The following is an 18,829-nucleotide window of genomic DNA, read 5'->3' as shown; positions in this document are numbered from 1 at the left end:
AGTGGACTGACAATGGGTCTGGCATTGCCCTAACCAGAGCCTCTGATTCTAGGTGGCTTAGAAGAGGAGAAGGGGGGTAGTGACTCCTCGTAGAGTGGCATGTGCAGGTCCACCCGCAGCATCATGTGGCCTCCACTGAGGGCTCAGTTTCCTCTCTTGAGACATTGCCTTCTCTAGCACAGGAACTGTATTCAACTTGCCACTAGAGTCCAGCTTAGTAACATTAGGTGGGTTGTAGGGATTGAGAAGATAGCATAGAAACATTAAGTTCTTTCCGTTTTTTAAAATATCCCTTGATGTATTTGTGTGCGTGTCTTTGAGATTTTTTATAAAGTGATAGAGTAAAAAGTAACTGGCATAAAAATCTTGGGCCTGGCTTGATCTGCACAGAAGTTTGATGTCGTTATTACAGTTTTTAGAATAATCACAAATTCAATTCTTAGATTTATCATAGTTTTTGCCCTAAGTTTGGTTTTATAGAATCTGAAGAACAAAATAGGAATCTCACTGAACCAGAGAAAACTTACACTGAGAAAATAGTAGAAGACTGACTATATCAACTATCAAGACAATAGAAGAAAACTCAAGACAAAACGAAAGCCATCAAGACCTTACTGAAACTGGTGTATCAGATGAAGAGTTACAGACATCAAGATCTCAGAATTTTTATGAATACGCACCTCACTTTGGGCCAGTTCTTGGCAAGGTGGTTTCAAGGTCAGTGAGCTGCAAGAGATGGAGCCATGTTCCAGAATGGTAACCACTGTAACTGACTGCAGCCTCAATAGCATCTGCAAGTGGTTTACAATTTCGAAGCCACGGAATATCCAGAAACTCGGTTTCTTATCATCTCACACAACCATGAATTTCTGGTATTCTGCTGCCAAGAAGCGGGGAAAATTGATGTTCCCCAGCCTGAACGTGGCATTTTGGACAGAGGTGCCTTGCAAATGCCAGCCTTGTAAACAGCCCATTGTGATACCCTCAGCTGTCAACTTGGCCACTTGCTGCACGCTTCGATCTGGAGTTTCTTCACTGGTACTGTCCTAGATCAAAATGTTCAACTTCAAGTGTTTGTCAATTGATGTTTTTAGCAGTTGGAAGGAAATTTGTTCCAGGATTCGTTTTCTAGCATTGAATAAGCATTGTGAAATTATAAAGGTTGATGCAAAAATGTGTTTCTTTGATATCTCATGCTCTTATTTCGGAAGCTACCTATCTCCTAGGCAACTTACAGATTTGAACTCTTCAACTATGAGCTCTGGGTCCTGCTCTCCCTTGGTTTCCTTATTGGGGTCTGAGCAGTCGAATGGCAGCTTATAATCATCCCAGTGTTAGAGCAGTTTAATAGCAATGCTGCCACAAGGGCAGAAAGAACTCCTCCCTATATTATAAGCTGCTGTTGCAGTTTTATTTGAGTTTCATTTGGGTTTTTGTCAGAGATGACAGAATCTTGGGGATCCTAGGTAGAAACTAGCAGGGGAGCTGGGCTCTAGTTTACCTCTCCCACAGAAAGGAGATTCTCAGCCTGAGTGAGAACTTAGGTATTTGGCCTGCAGAGAAGAATTCCCACGGGGTCGCCGTTAGAGGAAAAATAACACAATTTTTTTTTTTTTTTTTTTTTTTTTTTTTTTTTTTTTTTTTTTTTTTTTTTTTTTCTAAAACTTCTGTTTGATCCACAGCAAGCCTAGACAGGACAGATGCTGAAATCTTGAATGTACACAAAAGAACACCAAGGATCAGAAGAAAAGTGACTTCCTCCAACTCTGTAACCCAGAGCTCCTGACCCCAGTCCAGGGTTCTGTGCAGCCTGCCCAACATGGCAGGTCAGAACAGAAATGGAAAGGGAGGTTCAGGACATTTGTACCTCATAGCTTTTGTCCCTCAGTTCTATGAAAGTTAAGTGGCTTGAGGATTTAGCATCACAGAACCTCTTGAAAACCCCATGAGTCGCAAGTTGTCTTCTTAGTTCCTGTGTTGTGTGTCCCTGCAGATGACTGAAAGCGGTACCTTCAGTGCAAACACTCTCTGGAGTATGGTAGATGCCGCTGTGTGTGACCTGACCCTACTCAGATCCTACTGCCTCAGGCGAGGAGCCCACCCCATTAACCTTACCTTGTGGGTTTATGAGAACATCCAGAACTAACAAGTTCTATGTTATTCTGGAAGACTTAAGCTCACATAAATGCCACACTTTATTTGGCTTGGGCCTGGCACAGTAAACACATCCACACCAAGATATTTGTGAGGGATTTGAATTTTGAGGATTTAAGCAGCAAATTTTGCACGATTTAGGTGAGGGCTGAACTCAGTTTTGCACTGGGCTGAATGTCCCAGTGTTTTTGAATAGCCCAGCATTTCCTCTTAGCCTTAGCAAGCAGTTGGCCATTTGCTCTACTAGATACCTCTACTGCCTTCCTTAGAAACTATTTGGTTATTTATTTGTTTTTAAATAGTCATACTTGAATCCCGGCCATATCTTGGGTCACATAGCAGGAAGGACCAGTTGAGCTGTTGTGTTTTGTTTTTCCCTTCCAGGAGTCTAGAAAGTAGCTGAGAATGAGTTATTGGTGAGAACTAAGTCGAGTAGGTTGCTCCGGGCATCGTGATTCTGGGGTTGGGGGTTGGGGGGGAACAGCAACACAGGTACTAGGAAAGGCACAGCGAGAAATAAATGAGGGATACAGCGACGCCCCAGACCACTAAGATACCTGATCATCATTTGAACAATTTAATTCAGAGAACTTTGAGACAGTGTAGCTTTAACACCCATTCACTTACACACCTATTAGGTCAAATGTTCGCAACATGGTGCACTACACGCTCAGAAGCCTGGTACTGCTGAGAATAAAGCACCTCCTGGCAGTCTCTCCAGGTTTCTTGTTCAATTGAAATCACTGTAAAACCTTGTTTTTAATCTTTATTTTTATTCATTTATATTTTTTAGAGATGTTTCGCTGTAAGGCGCATGTGCTCACCAGAGAGACAGAGACGGACAGACAGCGAGAAATCACCCCCCAGCAGGGATGACCACACCGCCATCCCTTCTCATTATTTGAACAATTTAGGCCACGCACATGCTTGGCATGAATTAAAGCTGTCAGATCCAGGACTTGAACCGTGGTTGATTACATGGGAGTCCAGCAATGTAACCATTACTCCATCTGCTGGTCCCAAACCTGGTTTTTAAATCTCAGATGTTCATAGCCCATTTTATGTTCCCTCCAAGTAGGCAATCAGTTTTAATGAAATGTGATTTCAGGTTTTATGATCGTCAGGAAATTCAAAGTTATGGTTTCCACACTGATGGTTAGTCAGCCTCACTGCACTGTGTGTCTGTAGGCATCAAAACGCTGTGTGAACCAGAACAGCCCCCAGGGCTCAAGAAGGGGGTGAAAGTTACTCAGAACAAAGGCCTTGATTCTCAGACTTTTGTTCTACAGTTGTGGTCTTAAAAGCAAAGCATAAAGATTCCCCTAATTAGAATCTTAATGGAGACTCAAACTGACTAGAAGTGAAGCATTAGGCTCCAGTCCCTGAGGGTAAACTTGTACATTTCTCTGTCACCTTTGCTCTTGGAGCGCTGGACCTGAGGAGGTTCCTGGGCTTCACAGACATCTGCTCTAAGTGCAGCTTCAACCTGTAAAAGGAACCACCAGTCAGACCATCAGCTCACGCCTTCAGACTTTGGCATGCAGCATTTACACCTCATGGCATTGTGTGTAGGGGTTGGGGGTTAAAAAGCTCTTTTTCTTGGGAAAGATTTGTTTTTGCATGAATTACAGAATGAAAGGCACTGTGGTGTCTCATTATCTGCCATTCTTTGTGTAAAACTAACTTAGAAACTGACCACAGACCTGCCAGGGAGAATAAGGCATGTTGGTGTTACTTAAGCTTATAAAGGCTTCTCCTTTTTTCTTTTTTTAATTGTCGGAGGGTGTGTGTATACCAGAAGAACTTAGAGAGTTGGAGGGGGAGAAAAAAAGCACCCCCTATGGGTGTGGTCACACCACACTCCTCTCTTTTCCCATTCTGTTAGGATTTGGGGCATGTGTGCACGCATGAACACACAACACAATGACTTCACACAGATACACATTCACAATGACTTTTAAATCACTGGGACTGGGATTTAAACCACAGTCAACCATGTAGGATTTATCTCCCTAAATCATTAGGCTATAGGTTTGGCCCAAAGGTTTTTTATCTTTGAAAACTTTTTCTTTTATTAATTTTCATATTAAATTTTTTTAAAAAATTTTTGTTCCAAATGATTTTGTCGCATCATAATTTACCTCAGTCACCTGGCATTTTCAGCAAGTGGAAAATTCCATGTTATTTGATTTTCTTTTTTTTTAAGCCTGTTTTTTCTTTTTTTAATTTTTAAAATTTTTATGTATTTGTTGTGATTTTTTCAAGTCGCCAGATCCAAGATAACATTTTCTTCTCAAGGAACCAAAACTTCAACTTTCTGGCACAAGAAAATGTCCAAGTGTATTGAAGTCCCCACTGCTTTTAGTTTTGTTCAAGAGACAACTAAACTTTACGGATAACAGAAAGTCAAAATAACAATCGTGTGGTTGTGCTCTACGTAACAGTTGTGATTTTATTAGTTATTAGTATGTTCATTACTTATAAACATAACAAATGAGATATACTCACCTCTTTTATCACTGACAGCCAGATACAAAATGCTTTATTTATCACAATCACACTTTGGTCCTCACAGCAATCCTGTGAAGTCCTCAACATTCATTTGAACTCTTTAGGCCCACATGTGTTTATACATTTGGGTTGGTTTGGGATTTTTAAAATGCTGATTATGGTCATGCATTTTATTTTTTTAAACTTTGTATTAATCTTGTGATTAAATGGCGTGTTTTGTTCTGGCCTTATTTCTTTTTCCTGTTTTATCTTTTTTTTTGGAGAGATTTTCACTGTAGGGCGCGTGCGCTCGCCAGACAGACGGAGAGAGACATAGAGACAGAAAGCAAGAAATCACCCCCCAGGGGGGATGGTCACGCCGCAATCCCTTCTCCTCCATCCTCCTCTCGGGATCTTGGGCACGCACGCACACGCGCCCGGCGTGAGTTTTAAGCCACCGGGTCCGGGACACGAACCGCGGTCGACTATGTGGGAGTCCAGCGACATAGCCATTACGCTAACTGCTGGTTCCCCCTGTTTTATCTTTTTTTTAAAAGGCACTTTGTAACATGTTCAATATTCTTGTTTGAAAGATAGGTCACACGGGAAGACTTTCTTTGATTACTGTGTGTGTTTTGATTCATGAGCTCATAAAGGCCCAGCCATGGTATTTAAGGCAGAATTGTTTACAGTCATGTTAAAATTGTACCAAGATAATTAAGAGGACCTACTTGTAGGATAGACTTAAAGGTTTCGAGAAGGACACAGGTTGCTTCAGACCATAAATGCTACTACCTGGGCATACAAATGCATTTTGATCTATTGTTCATATTTGGGGGCAATCTGATCATGTATTGAGGGATTGATATCACACACCTGTGTTAAAGAAGGCTGATTCTCCTCACTGTCAAGAAGGGGATTCTTAAGGAATTCAGAGATGACTTTGTAGCGCTTTAATTAAGAACTCATCACAGAACTTGGACTGAATTGCCTTCCTGTGAAAATTGAGGGCCGCTGGAGCTAGTACAGGGTGCATAGCTGTTTAGACGAGCACATAATTGGCTCCCTAGAGGAAAATTGGACAGCTAAGAGTGCTTTCAGTGAGATCATTCTTTAGGAATGTTGCAACACTGTAATCCCATTCATCTGTGGTTTCAGAAATAATCGTTCCCCAAATCTCTAGCAGTCAGGGAGGTGTCACTTCTATCCAGATTTGAACGCTGGCCTCCGTTCACTTCATTCTCTTTGGAGATAATGACTGTATGACCCAGTGGCTGGCACAGCAAGAGGAAGCGTTAGCTCTTCCCTTGAGTCATCCCACATCCCTCAAGCTCCTAGGTAAGAAGGGAACTTTAGTAAATATTTGTTCTTGGAACAATTATTGGACTAACATATGTATGGAAGTTGCCATGTAAAATGTGGAAATAATCAAGGTGATTGGGAACTGTGGTTTAAAAAGTAGCATAGCTTTTTACAACGCAGATGTGGAGGAATTGTTTTAAAAAGGGAAAGTCCCTTTATTTCTAATGTTTCTGAGAAAAACTGTATCTTAATGTTTAAGCAAAATACACATGCCATCAGATGTCTTTGACTATCTATAAATGTTCAGCCCAGGTGTCAAGAGTGGGCGATGGGCTGTGTCATCCTCTGAACTAGGAGGAGCATGTTTGAAGTGAGAGATGAGAAATGGCATTTACTATGAAACACACACACAAGGAAGGCTCAAGGCAAAGTGAAAAATACAAGTCCAAAGCCATGAGAGAAACATCTGGACTGAAGAGATAGGTAGGTAGTTGTCAATATGCCCATAGAAGCCATGAGAAAGGAGGAGATGGCATTAACGGTCTGGTGAGGAAAGGAGAGGCTTGGACAGAATTCCGAGAATGAAGACAAGCAGACTAAGTGGGGGCAGAGCTAAAACAAGTGGGCTAACCTCCAAGATGGCTACCAGCGATCCTCGCTTTCTGGCCTTCAGCCTGTGTAGCCCACTCCCCCACTGCACCAGGACTGCTCTGTATTGTCGGTAGAATGTGACAGAAGTGACGACACATTAGGTTCTGTTCCATCGAGAAAGCACTGCAGCTTCTGCCTTACTCTCCTCTATCACTCATTCTGGGGAAGCCACCCACCAGGTACTAGCATCTTGCTGAGAGGCTCATAAGATGAGGAACACTGGCCCGCCGCCATGTGAGTCAGCTTAGAAGTAGATCCTCCAAGCCCTGGTCAGATTTGTTGGAAACCCTGGACTATCAGACTAAACTGCTCCTGGATTTCTGAATCACACAAATTGTGAGATAAACTTTTGCTGTTTTAAGGTAATTTGTTACACAGCGATAGATAACTAAGACACAGGTTACCTGTAACCAGGCCTTGTTGACATTCTTTCCCACAATAAGAGAAATTCACCATCTAGTTCTCTTTGCATCACATTTTGGTTCTGGTCTCCCTCCAATTGTTATTAAACCAATGACTTTCAGGGTCAGTTATGTTCACTTCCAGTCACATCTATGTATTTTTCTGTTATCTTAGTAGTCTTATCATCTTAATTGCTTCAAATTTTATTTGGTTAAATAATTTTTAAAAGATTATTTAATTCCATTTATTATCATTATTTTTTAATTTGACCAAAGAGAAACAAAGACAGAAAGGAAAAGAAAGGGAACAGGCCGCCAGGTAGGTCCAGGACTTGAACCACACAGTTAGCCATGTGGGAATGCCCCCACTCCCACTTGCCCTTAACCACCATGCCACCTGCTGGCCCGAAACAGACTTTTTTTTTTGTGGGGAATCCCCCCCCTCCCACTTGCCCTTAACCCCCATGCCACCTGCTGGCCCGAAACAGACTTTTTTTTTTTTTTGAGAAGTTTTTGCTATAGGGTGCATGCGCTCGCCAGAGAGACAGATAGACGGAGAGACAGAAAGCAAGAAATCACCCCCCAGGAGGGAAGGCCATGCTGCAATCCCTTCTCCTCCTTTCTCCTCTCGGGGTTTTGGGCATGTACGCACACGCGCCCAGCATGAGTTTAAGCCACTGGGTTGGGGACTCAAACCGTGGTTGGCTATGTGGGAGTCCAGTGACATAGGCATTACGCTAACTGCTGGTCCCTAAATGGATTTTTTTTTAACAGTTAAGGATGCAGCTATATCAAGAAGACTTTCTTTAGTTGTAATGGAGAAGAGAGAGGGCTAAGGAAATCCACCTGCCAAAAATAAGAAAGATGTTGTCGAGATGGAAAGATAACAAGATTGGACAGACTGCTGATGGTGCTTGAATTTTTCCTACATGCAAAATTTTTTCCCTAATTTTTAAAAAAATATTTATTTAATTTTTTAAAATTTGCTAGGCCACATGTGCTCACCAGAGAGAGAAAAAATGAGAAAGCAAGTTGCCAGGTCTGGGACTTGAACTGTGGTCTTCCATGTGGGAGTTTAATGCCATACCGCCATACCACCTGCTGGCCCCAAATGGTCAACTCTTAAAGAGCAACTGCACTGTTTGCTCCTTGAAAGGGTAGAAAGTTGAATCTGGACACTTACCATGGTTAAAGACAGGGCCAGCAGGTAGTATAATGGTTAAAGTGCTGGATTCCTACACTGCTAACAGCAGTTTGAGTCCCGGACCTGGCAACTTGAAAATTATGCCAGTAACGTGTGTGCATGCCCAAAATCCTAGGAGGAGAATAGAGAAGAAAAAAATAGCAGTGTGGCTATTCCCTCTGTGGGAGGAGGGTGCTTTCTCACTTTCCCTCTCTCTATCTCTGGTGAGTGCATGTGCCCCATGGCAAAAACCTTAAAAGAAAATAAAAGAAAACTTTAAAGTGTTGGATATATTCCCATTATGTTAGAATTCAGATTTAAGAGTTAGTGGACACTATTGCTGTGTAAAATGTCCTAAAAAGGCAATTATACCATTTCTCAAAAAAGGAGTGGAGAATGTAGTTCTTTATGTAACTTTCGATTCATTTTTATGTAGAAGAGCACAGCAACCATGCCAAAAACAAAAGTGCACAGATTATTTGCAATATGTGACAGGTAAAGTTTGTATATTTTTAAGACTTTCTCTCTCTTTTTTTTTAAACAATTTTTCAGGGTGCATGTGCCTACCAGAGAGAGAGAGAGAGAGAAGGAGAAAGCAACCCCCAATGAGAAATGGTCATGCCACAATCCCTTCATTTCTCCATCCTGTCAGGATTCTGGGCACCTTAGATTTCACCAACAAAGGCTGATTCCTCTCAAATTCCTGAATTCTAGTTCTAAAACAATTCTGTGAATAAATTTTAAGGCCCAATCTGGATCAGATGGTCACCATGGAAGAGTTAATTGTGGTGGTGCTATTTGGCCTATACCAGTTCAGGTACCCATGTCAGATGACTTGATTGTGGCTCCCATGGTGGGGACATGAGAAAACCCAGCAGTGTATCACAGTCATTTAATCCAAAAAGGAATGGAGTATAGTGACTAGACAGGCCATTTCCCATAGATATCCTTGGTCAAAAATTTTTTTTCTTCACACGATAAGCCAAACACTGAATGGAGGACCATGTCAAAGGTATGGAAACTGGATGGAGGTTGAGAAACAGGGGTTGAAGTGCAGATAGCCATTGGTGACTTCAGGTTAATGGCAGAAGACAGGAAAGGAACTTAGTAGGTTCGTCACTCTGTGTACTGATAAATTACATTTTTGAGGTGAATTTAACTGCATGTGAGTGGAAGTGAAGAACTAATATTTACTATAAGCCTAGAGTACGATTGACTTTGGACGAGGTACACCTAGTTACCTAAATACATAAGTACATACACACACACACACACACACACACACACACACACACATAAAATCTCATTTATTTCTGACTTCAACTCTGTTAAGTTGTGAGTAGCTCACTTTATGCATAAGGACACAGCAGGCTGAGAAAAGTTAACTTACCCAAAGTCATATGTCTAGTGAGTGGTCAAACTGGTTTCTAAACCCCGGCTTCAATGTACTGACTCCTTATATAACTAAACTTTCTCTCTGAATTTTCACCTCAAAATATATTCAGAATATAGCACGTCTTTCACCTAACCAGCATATCCTGTACTATTCCTTTTGCACTTTGTAAGGTTTTGAGTTTACATAGTTGGATTTTATGCAATATAAAATTGATAGCATTATTTCTGCAAATTTATGAAAGGTGTCAAAGTAATCTGCACCTAAATATGTCCCAAACAATGTAAATCTTCTACGTGTAAACAGTCTAAGGTCACCCTAGGGAGCTGGCTCTTCACTGAGGTAGGGCAAATGTTCCTCCCCAACATGCTGCTCTCTGCCCAACCATTCATTTTAGAGTCAAGATAATTCACCAAGCAACAGCTACCCTTTTGACCATTCTTGCATTGCACAGGTGTGGACTGAGCACTTAAGCGTGTGCTAGGACCCTTTTGAGGGGCCAATGGGCCTATTAAATGGTCCAGGATCCACTTGTTTCTGTGCCAAATATCACATAAATATCCTCCTACCCAAATCCCTACCTGCCAATTTTATGCTGAAACACAGATTGTGCTTTTCAGTAAACCTTTTTAGCAAATTTCTTCTGGTCTGCAGTCATCTGTTGATGAGCATGTCATGGAAGAGAGAATCAAGAGCTTTGTAAAATTCAAGCTCTATTACATCTATTTCATCCCTCTGATCTACCAGGCCTGTCACTCTGTTTTAGAAGGAAATTAGATGGTTCTGACAAGACTGTTCTTCACAAAGCAATGTTGATTATTACCTAGTATTCTGTGATCGTATGGTTGTTTGCAAATTGATTTTTTGATGATTTGTTCTAGTATTTTCCAGGTATGAAAACTAAACTGACTGCTCTATGATTTTCAGGGCTGTCCCTTTTTACTTTTCAAATATAGATCTTCTCTTTACTTTTTGCTCTGTGTGTGTGTGTGTTTTAGTGGCCTCACTGATCCCTGTCGAATTTTGTAAATCGCTGTTGAAAAACATTAGTCTTGCTTCAGCATTTTAGGAAACAATGACTGTACAATCTATAGTTAATTTAAAAAAAAAAAAAAAGAACAAAGGAAACACACACATTAACCGAAGGCTGGTTAGTGGCACAGCCATAAAATGCAAATCTCTGCAGGCTTCACCCACGTGGAAAGGTTTCAGGACTAGATCTGGAGACCTCCCTGAGTACTTAGAGCACAGATCTGCCCATGATCTAGTGCTGACTGAGGCTGGGGATAGATCACAGTGTCAAGGCCCTACGTACACTCTCACCTTGTGTGCTTATGGAAATAAACTTTTTTAAAAAATTTAATTAAAAAACAGTAACAAAGGAATGTAATTCAGAGTTTCTTACAAATTGGCAAACTTCTGAGAAATTTGCTAGGCCATCACCCTCAGCTCTAAGGTTGATCTGAAAGAATACCTAAATGTGTATTAGATTGCCAGTCTCTGTAGGGGCATAGCAGTAAGTTCATGTTTAGAGAACTTAAATATGTTTAAGGCAAATTGATTAAAATATTTCTTCCCCTTAGCAAATTTGCTGTGTTAAAAAAAAAGAAAAAAAACAGGATTACAGGATAGCAAACATTTTTGAGTAATCCAAAGAGATTTGCTTAGCTCCCCAAAGAGAATAACCATCAATGAAGAGCAACTTAACTGCTTTTTCCTAACATGAAGGTAAGTTCAATACTGTATCGGAAGTACAGGTGAAATCTTTTTCTAAGCAATATGTTATTGAAAAATGGAGCTAGGCAACTGGACAATGATGCAGCCTTAAGATGTGATGCTCTGTAAGGTTAGCCCATATGGGAAGGTTCTGGATTTGCATCCAGAGGCCTCCCTAAGTATGCCAGACATAATTATGCCCATGATCTGGGGCTGGCGAAGGCTGGAATTGATCATAACATGGAGACAGTTGAGGATACTGTCTCTTTGTTTCACTAATGAAAAAAAGAACATCAAAAAGAAAGAAAAAAACAACAACAAAAATGTAGTCATCAACTACGTTGGATTATGATTATGTGGAAATTATATAAAGAGGAAAACCTTTGAGGTTGTACTAGACTCACTGTATGAAAACCAGCTGTGAAATTTCCTTCCCCAGGACATCTGGGGCCAGGGGCCTAGGTGAAGAGACCCGAATGTGCTCCAGATGGAGAAACGATGGGACTTTCTTCATTCTCTACTTTCTTTCTTGGCACCAGCATAGGCTCATTGGTACACTTAGCTTTGGAGTCTAAAAGCAGTAGTTGAGTAGAGAGAGCTTTGTGGCTCTAAGGCAGAACCATTTTTCAATAGCAGAAGTACTTAATTCTTTCTCACTTTAAGTGTGAAAGCCATTTGGGTGATAGCCCAGGCAGGGTATTGCAGACCGAGAGTGAAAAACTCTTTTGGCCTCTGAAAAGAAACAGTAGGGGGAAGAAATTCAGTTACCATTTTACCATTTGACTAAGGGAAAAAAAAATATTGCGTTGAGAAAAAATTGCTTTTGGCAACTCTGCTTAAGATCTCAAATTTGGAAGTTAAACATGGGAAAATGTTATAAACGGGTTGCACTGTATTTGTCTATCACTCTCTTTTTGAAGTGGCAATCTGGGTGACTGGAAAGTATGAACACATCTCTATTCTGGTGCAGCTTGCTGAGAACTGCAAGTTACAGAACGAAGCCTGCCTGTTGGGCTACTGCTTATAAATAGAAGGAATCTGGTTGATGCCATAGAGGGGAAGCTTCCATTTGAATTTCTGCATGTGTGAAGGCAGCTAGTATGTATTTGATGGGACAGCTCAGCTGTCGTGAGCCAGCAAATAGTGACAGAAGGAAGAAAGAGGCTCAGCAACTAGCCACTCTGAATGTGTTTGTTGGGTCGGGATGTTTCCTGTAGTAGGAATCCTTGCGCTTGGGTCAGGACTGAGGGATTGGCAAGTGTCTCAGAACTGTCAGGGACAGTGAGAGAATTCTGGAATGTCAAAACTTCCAAGCTGCCCATAGCTATTTGATAACTCATTCTCCCAAAGGACAGCACTCTGTTCTTCCACCTTTTTATTTTCTATTAAGAATTATTGATTTTATTTATTATCATTTATTTATTTATTATCATTAATATAAATGATAATATCATTTATATTATCATTATTTTCAAATTTGCTGTAGGACATGTCTGCTCACCAGAGAGAGACAGAGAGAAAAAGCGAGAGACAGGGAAAGTGAGAAAGGAAGCTGCCAGGTCTAGGACTAGAATCACAGTCAGCCATGTAATTAACCACTGTGCCACCTGCAGGCCCCTTCCTCCTTTTTTGATGGTGGTAGTTATTCGATGAGAGGCCTATGGGAATTTGGAGAGGACTATGGGATGGTCATAATCAGGTAAGAAAATATTACAAAAGAGGTAACAGTGCAGTCATTATGGAAAACAATATGGAGTTTCCTCAAAAAAATTAAAAATAGAACTACTATGTGATCCAGTAATCTCACTGTTGCATTTATGTCCAAAGAAAATAAAATCAATATGTTGGAGAGAGAGCTGTTATCCCATGTTTATTGAAGCATTTTCCACAATAGCCAAGATATAGAATCAAGGTAGATGTTCGTCAATGGATGATGGAAAAGAAACAGTGGTATATACATGTATGCACACAGTGAAATACTGCTTGTCTCTAAAAAAAAGCAAATTCTGTCTTTTACAACAACATATCTAAACTTGGAGGGCATTATGTTAATTGAAATAAGCCACTCCCAATAAAACATGCATGATCTCACTTACATGTACAAACTCACAAAGTCACTCTTAGAAGGAGAGAGTAAAATGGTGTTTACCAGAGGCTAGGGATGACTGTGAGATAGGGGAATGTTGATTAAAAAGCACAAACCTCCCCCCTCTCCATCTCTCTGGCAAGTGTACGCACCCTATGCTGAAAATCTAAAAAAAAAAAAAAAGGTAGAAAATTCCAATGAGAGGAATAAATTTAAGTCATATACTGTGCAACATGGTGGCTATAGTTATAACAGAGTATTGTATAACTGAAAATTGCTGAAAAGGTTGATTTTAAGTGTTTTTAACCACTAAAAAAAGATAGTACATGAAATTAATACATATATTATGACCTCAAGTCAGCCATTGTACAGTATATACATGTATCAAAACATCATGTTGCATGCCATAAATATACACAATTTTTATTTGTTAATTAAAATATAATTACAAAAAAAGAGAAAAGGAATGATAGTATATGCTAAGTAGGTCACTGTATTTACAACATTTTATTGAGTCCCTGCAGTAACACAAGTATGTAGGTGGGGCTAGTCCTACTTAATTATTGGGTTGTTGGAAAAGCTGTAACATATTTTTTCTATGTTTTTTCTTTCTTTCTTTTTTTTTTTTTTTTTGGGAGGGTTTTTGTTTTTTTTTTTTTGGAGAGGTTTTTGCTATAAGACGTGTGCGCTCGCCAGACAGACAGAGACAGAGAGATAGAAAGCAAGAAATCACCCCCCAGAGGGGATGGCCACGCATCAATCCCTTCTCCTCCATTCTCCTCTCGGGATCTTGGGCACACATGCACACGTGCCCAGCGTGAGTTTAAGCCACCGGGTCTGGGACTCAAACCGTGGTCAACTACGTGGGAGGCCAGCGACATAGCCATTACGCTAACTGCTGGTCCGTCTATGTTTTTCTATGCAAAATGCGTCATGACTTCTCCAACAACCCAATACGTGGAAATGAAGGCTCAGGAAAGTGAAGTGATTGGCTCAAAATTTATTGGGTGGTCTGGAAAGTCATGCATTTTTGCATAGAAAAAATAGGTCATGACTTTTTTGATAACCCAGTATCACCAGTAAGAGATGTTATCAGCCTACCCAGCTGGAGCTTGACCTGTATGTGATCAGCTGCTCCACCTTTTCCCTCCAGGGGAAAACTACACCTCTGAATTGCATCAATAGTCTAATTCTCCAAGGTGACTGGTAGCTTTGCCTCTGTGGCCTGGGTGTCACTTGGATCTTTGTCCTTGCAGAGAAGCTGAGGAATGGTAGGAGCAGCAATGGCCAACTCCCCTCTGGTAGTTCTGAGAGGACACACTGGCTTCCCACTTGGCGTGCTTTATAAAGGGGATTATCAGCCACTTCTCAATGTTCTGAGCCCTTTGATATTCATGTCCAGGGTGAGTGCAATGTCCTTATTCATTACTCCAGGGACTGTTGTCTTTCAGCTGTCATTTGGGCCCATGGACTGCAAGAGTTTGCCTTGTTCACCTGCCTGCTCTTCTCACAGTGATGGCTGTGCTTCTCCCTTTCTCCTTCCCTAGTCTCTGTTTTAATTGCAGTAAACATACTACTATTTTTCTTATGCTTAATATCTCCATAAACTAAAATCATCTTGATGGCTTGAAGTTCAGAATCACCATTTTAGGGATATTTTGAAGTAACAGTCAATGATTTCTGGACTTCCATTAGTTTTGGTAACAAATTCTTTACTAACATGCTCACCAAATTAAAAAAAAAAAAAAAAGTGCCCTACACTATCAGAGCTCTTGGGGCATCTTTGGAGACCTGGTAACAGATTCATCGACTCAGCTTGGTTGATGGGACACACCTATGCACTGGTTCTCAAAAGTTAGACCAAAGACTGGGGTCATGTTCCAGATGAAACTGTCATCAGGTCGTGGCAGTAAATGAGTGAACAAGTAAGCAGACAAATGAAGAAATGCAATAAATAAGTTTAAAAAAACTGATTAATTAAAAAAGTCTTTAGTGTAAGTTTTTGATTTCATATTTGCATGTATGTGTGTTAGAACTGTCTTTTTTTATGAGTTGATGGAAATTTTACAGAGTTGATGTTTATTTTCAATGACCTGTTTTACCCTTCTCTCTTTGCAAATGGTCAATTCCATAGGGATTCCTAAAATTACCAATAAATATCTGCTGTTCCATGAAATCTTAAACCTGGGAGCCAGCAATGCCAAATGTATTTGTTATCTCTACCACCCTATACCTGTATTCCCCAAACTCATCAGTGGAGAGATTTTAAGAAATGTAAAGCAGAGGGATTGGGGGAAAGTATCTAATTTGCTAGAGGAAAAAAACAAAAACAAAAACGAAAAACAGAAGAGGATATATAGACAGAGATAGTTTATAGTTAATATATATTAATGTTTATATACATAGGTTTGTAGAAATACTTTGTAGGTGAACTGAAAATTTTTCATGGATGCTTTAGTGCTAAGGAGTTTTTTTGTTTGTTTGAGAGTGTTAAGGTCAGAGGCTTTAATTTCTTGGGATATGGAAGGTAGCTTCAGATTCTTTCTTATCCATTTCACTTTTTTCTCTCCCTGATTGCCTTCTCTCTCTTGATTGCCCCTTCTCTTTCTCCATACTAAACTTAGACCAGGCAACAGGGCCTTGTTATAGCCTTAAACTGTAGAGAGCCCTGCGTATCACTGAGAGGCACAAATGAATTAGTTGAAGATGTGAGTACCTCTGTCACTGGGGATCCCATGTTCAGATGCACTGGGACAGAGTGACCTAACATCTCCTGTCCTGACTAGCCCCAGTCAGGTCCCAGGAAGTACTTCTCCATCTCACCCTCCATCCAAATGCCACAAAGACTTCTGTTCCTTCCATCAGAGATGAACTTGACCTTAGAGTGCCTGAAAAGATGTGAGTGGCAGAAGTGCTTGGATAAGAGAAAAGACAAATTAATTAACTTGTCAAATCATTTTTCTTCGATAGCAGGGATGCAATCGAGTCTTGTGTGATCAAGTATCATTTCCCAGTTGTGCTGAGCATCCACCTTCTTAGTTCTCTGTGTGATTCTGGGGGTATTTACAAATACACAGTATTCAAAACATGAGCATGTGGAGTCTGAGGAACATTTTCTAAAATTAAATATTTCAAATTATTTCTAAATCTGTATAGCTGTGGATCTAGACATGATGTGAGAAGTAGTTGTTTTTTTGTATATGGCTCTAGATATTGCCTTAAGAGATGGTGAAAATCATGATAGGATGATTTGTATACTGAAATGAAAATATTTTGTAATACTGCCTTTGGTAAAAACAATCTATTATGCGCAATCCAAATTTAATGTTTGAACATGATATATAAAGGAATTTTATTGACATCTCCAGTCACTACCGCTTTAGCAGAGTAAATGCGCCCCAAGTGAAAATTAGTAATAGGAAGAAAGCGAGACCCAGAGTCAGGCAGTGGCACAGCCGTAAAGCAAGATGTTCTGGGAGGCCATCCCACGTGAGAGGTTTCTGGGTTTGGGTCCAGAGATCTCTCTGAGTATACCTGGCACATGTGTGGCCCAGGGATAGTGGCCTGGAGTAGATCCTGCACCTGGGACTCTGTCAGGGGCTTCCCTCTCTCTCTGTCTCTCTTGCTCATGGAAGAAATTAATAAGTAAACTTAACAAAATTATAATTTAATTTAAGGCAAGAACCCACTACAGGCAGTCTAAAGAAACACAGTTTACACACAAAGATTGTTTGAAAATAATGGGAAAAGATAGATCATACAAAACAGAAAGCTGATGTGACCATATGAATATCAAAGACAATAAACTTAAAAACAGAGCAGGGAGTGTTAGCAGAAATAAAGAGGGTCATTGGAGAATGACAAGGTTACTTTATCACAAGAACAGATCATTTTAAATCTAAAGTTTTAAAATGCATGAAGTTATAACTGTCAGAATAAAGAGACAAATTCACAATCACACATGGATAATTTAATATCCTTTTCTCAGAAACTAATAACACAAGTAGACAAAAATAAATTAGCAATGAGAAAACTAAGAATAATATTTCAAGAAGAGTGCTTATTTTGGCATTAGCTGTCAATAGAAGACAAAATATGTAAAAGTGTTGATTACAACATGATTAGTGTTTTGTTGAAACAAAAGCAAAAGCAATTTTTATGGACTTTATTTGTGAATGAATGAAATTTATTGTATTAGCTATCAAACGTCACTGGCCCAAGAAAACACCCAGATATGCATAATGTAATTAAATCTAACCATCTTTGAGAGTTCTTTGACTTTCAGTCATGCAAAAACCATAGCTTTAAACAAAGTCTTCCAGTTTATCATTATGGAAGAGGGCATGTGATTGGAGTTCTCTTTCTCTTTCTCTGAAGCCATATAAGAAATCAGAAAGCTTACATGGAAATCAGGATGAAGGCCTCCTTTTTTTGAGAGGTTTTTGCTATAGGGTGCGTTCGCATTCCAGAAAGACAGAGAGAGACAGAGAGACAGAAAGCAAGACAGAGAAACAGAAAGCGAGAAATCACGCCCCCCCCCCCCGCCGCGGGGGGGGGGGGGGGGGGATGGCCACGCCGCAATCCCTTCTCCTCCATTCTCCTCTGAGGATCTTGGGCACGCACGCACCCAGCCTGAGTTTAAGTCATTGGCTCTGGGACTCAAACCGCAGTTGATTGCATGGGAGTCCAGCGACATAGCCATTACGCCAACTGCTGATCCGATAAGGTCTTGTTATCATAGGACATCAGCAGAAGCACTGAAACTTGTGTCCCAAGCTAGGTAACTCGTTGAAGGCAGCAGTCCTGTAGCCACATGTGGATGGGACACAATCTCAGTCATTGCTGCCAATGGGACTCTGATGTCTGGAGGCAGACTCTCCCAGACCCCATACCCATTACCTTCTGAAGTCCTCCCAAACCTCAAGGTGCCAGGAAAACTAAAGGTGGAACACACTGTTTGAGGAATGGGCCACCCCTAAGCCCTTCCCAGTGTGGGGGAAATATCCCTGCTTCCTTTAGTTACCTTCAAATTCCTCCTTCTTTCCCATCACCTTCCCATCCCTTCTAATTACCAGGCATTTCTCACTCTCCCTCTTTTTTGTCTCTCTCCTCTCAAAAGAGTGGGAACCAGCAGTTAGCTTAATGGCTATGTCGCTGGACTCCCACGTAGTCGACCGCAGTTCGCGTCCTGGACTCGGTGGCTTAAAACTCATGCTGGGTGCGTGTGTGTGCGTGCCCAAGATCCCAAGAGGATAACGGAGGAGAAGGGATTGCAGCGTGACCATTCCCTCTGGAGGGTGATTTCTCGCTTTCTGTCTCTATGTCTCTCTGTCTGTTTGGCGAGCACAGGTGCCCTGTAGCGAAAAACCTCTGAAAAAAAAAAAAAAAAAAGAGCGCATGTGCCCTATGGCAAAAACCTAAAACAAAAGGGAGGGGAAGATTTTTATCTCCTT

Source organism: Tupaia chinensis, unplaced genomic scaffold (assembly GCF_000334495.1).
Source record: "Tupaia chinensis unplaced genomic scaffold, TupChi_1.0 Scaffold000147_1, whole genome shotgun sequence".
Taxonomy (NCBI): Eukaryota; Metazoa; Chordata; class Mammalia; order Scandentia; family Tupaiidae; genus Tupaia; species Tupaia belangeri.
This window is presented reverse-complemented; position numbering follows the sequence as displayed.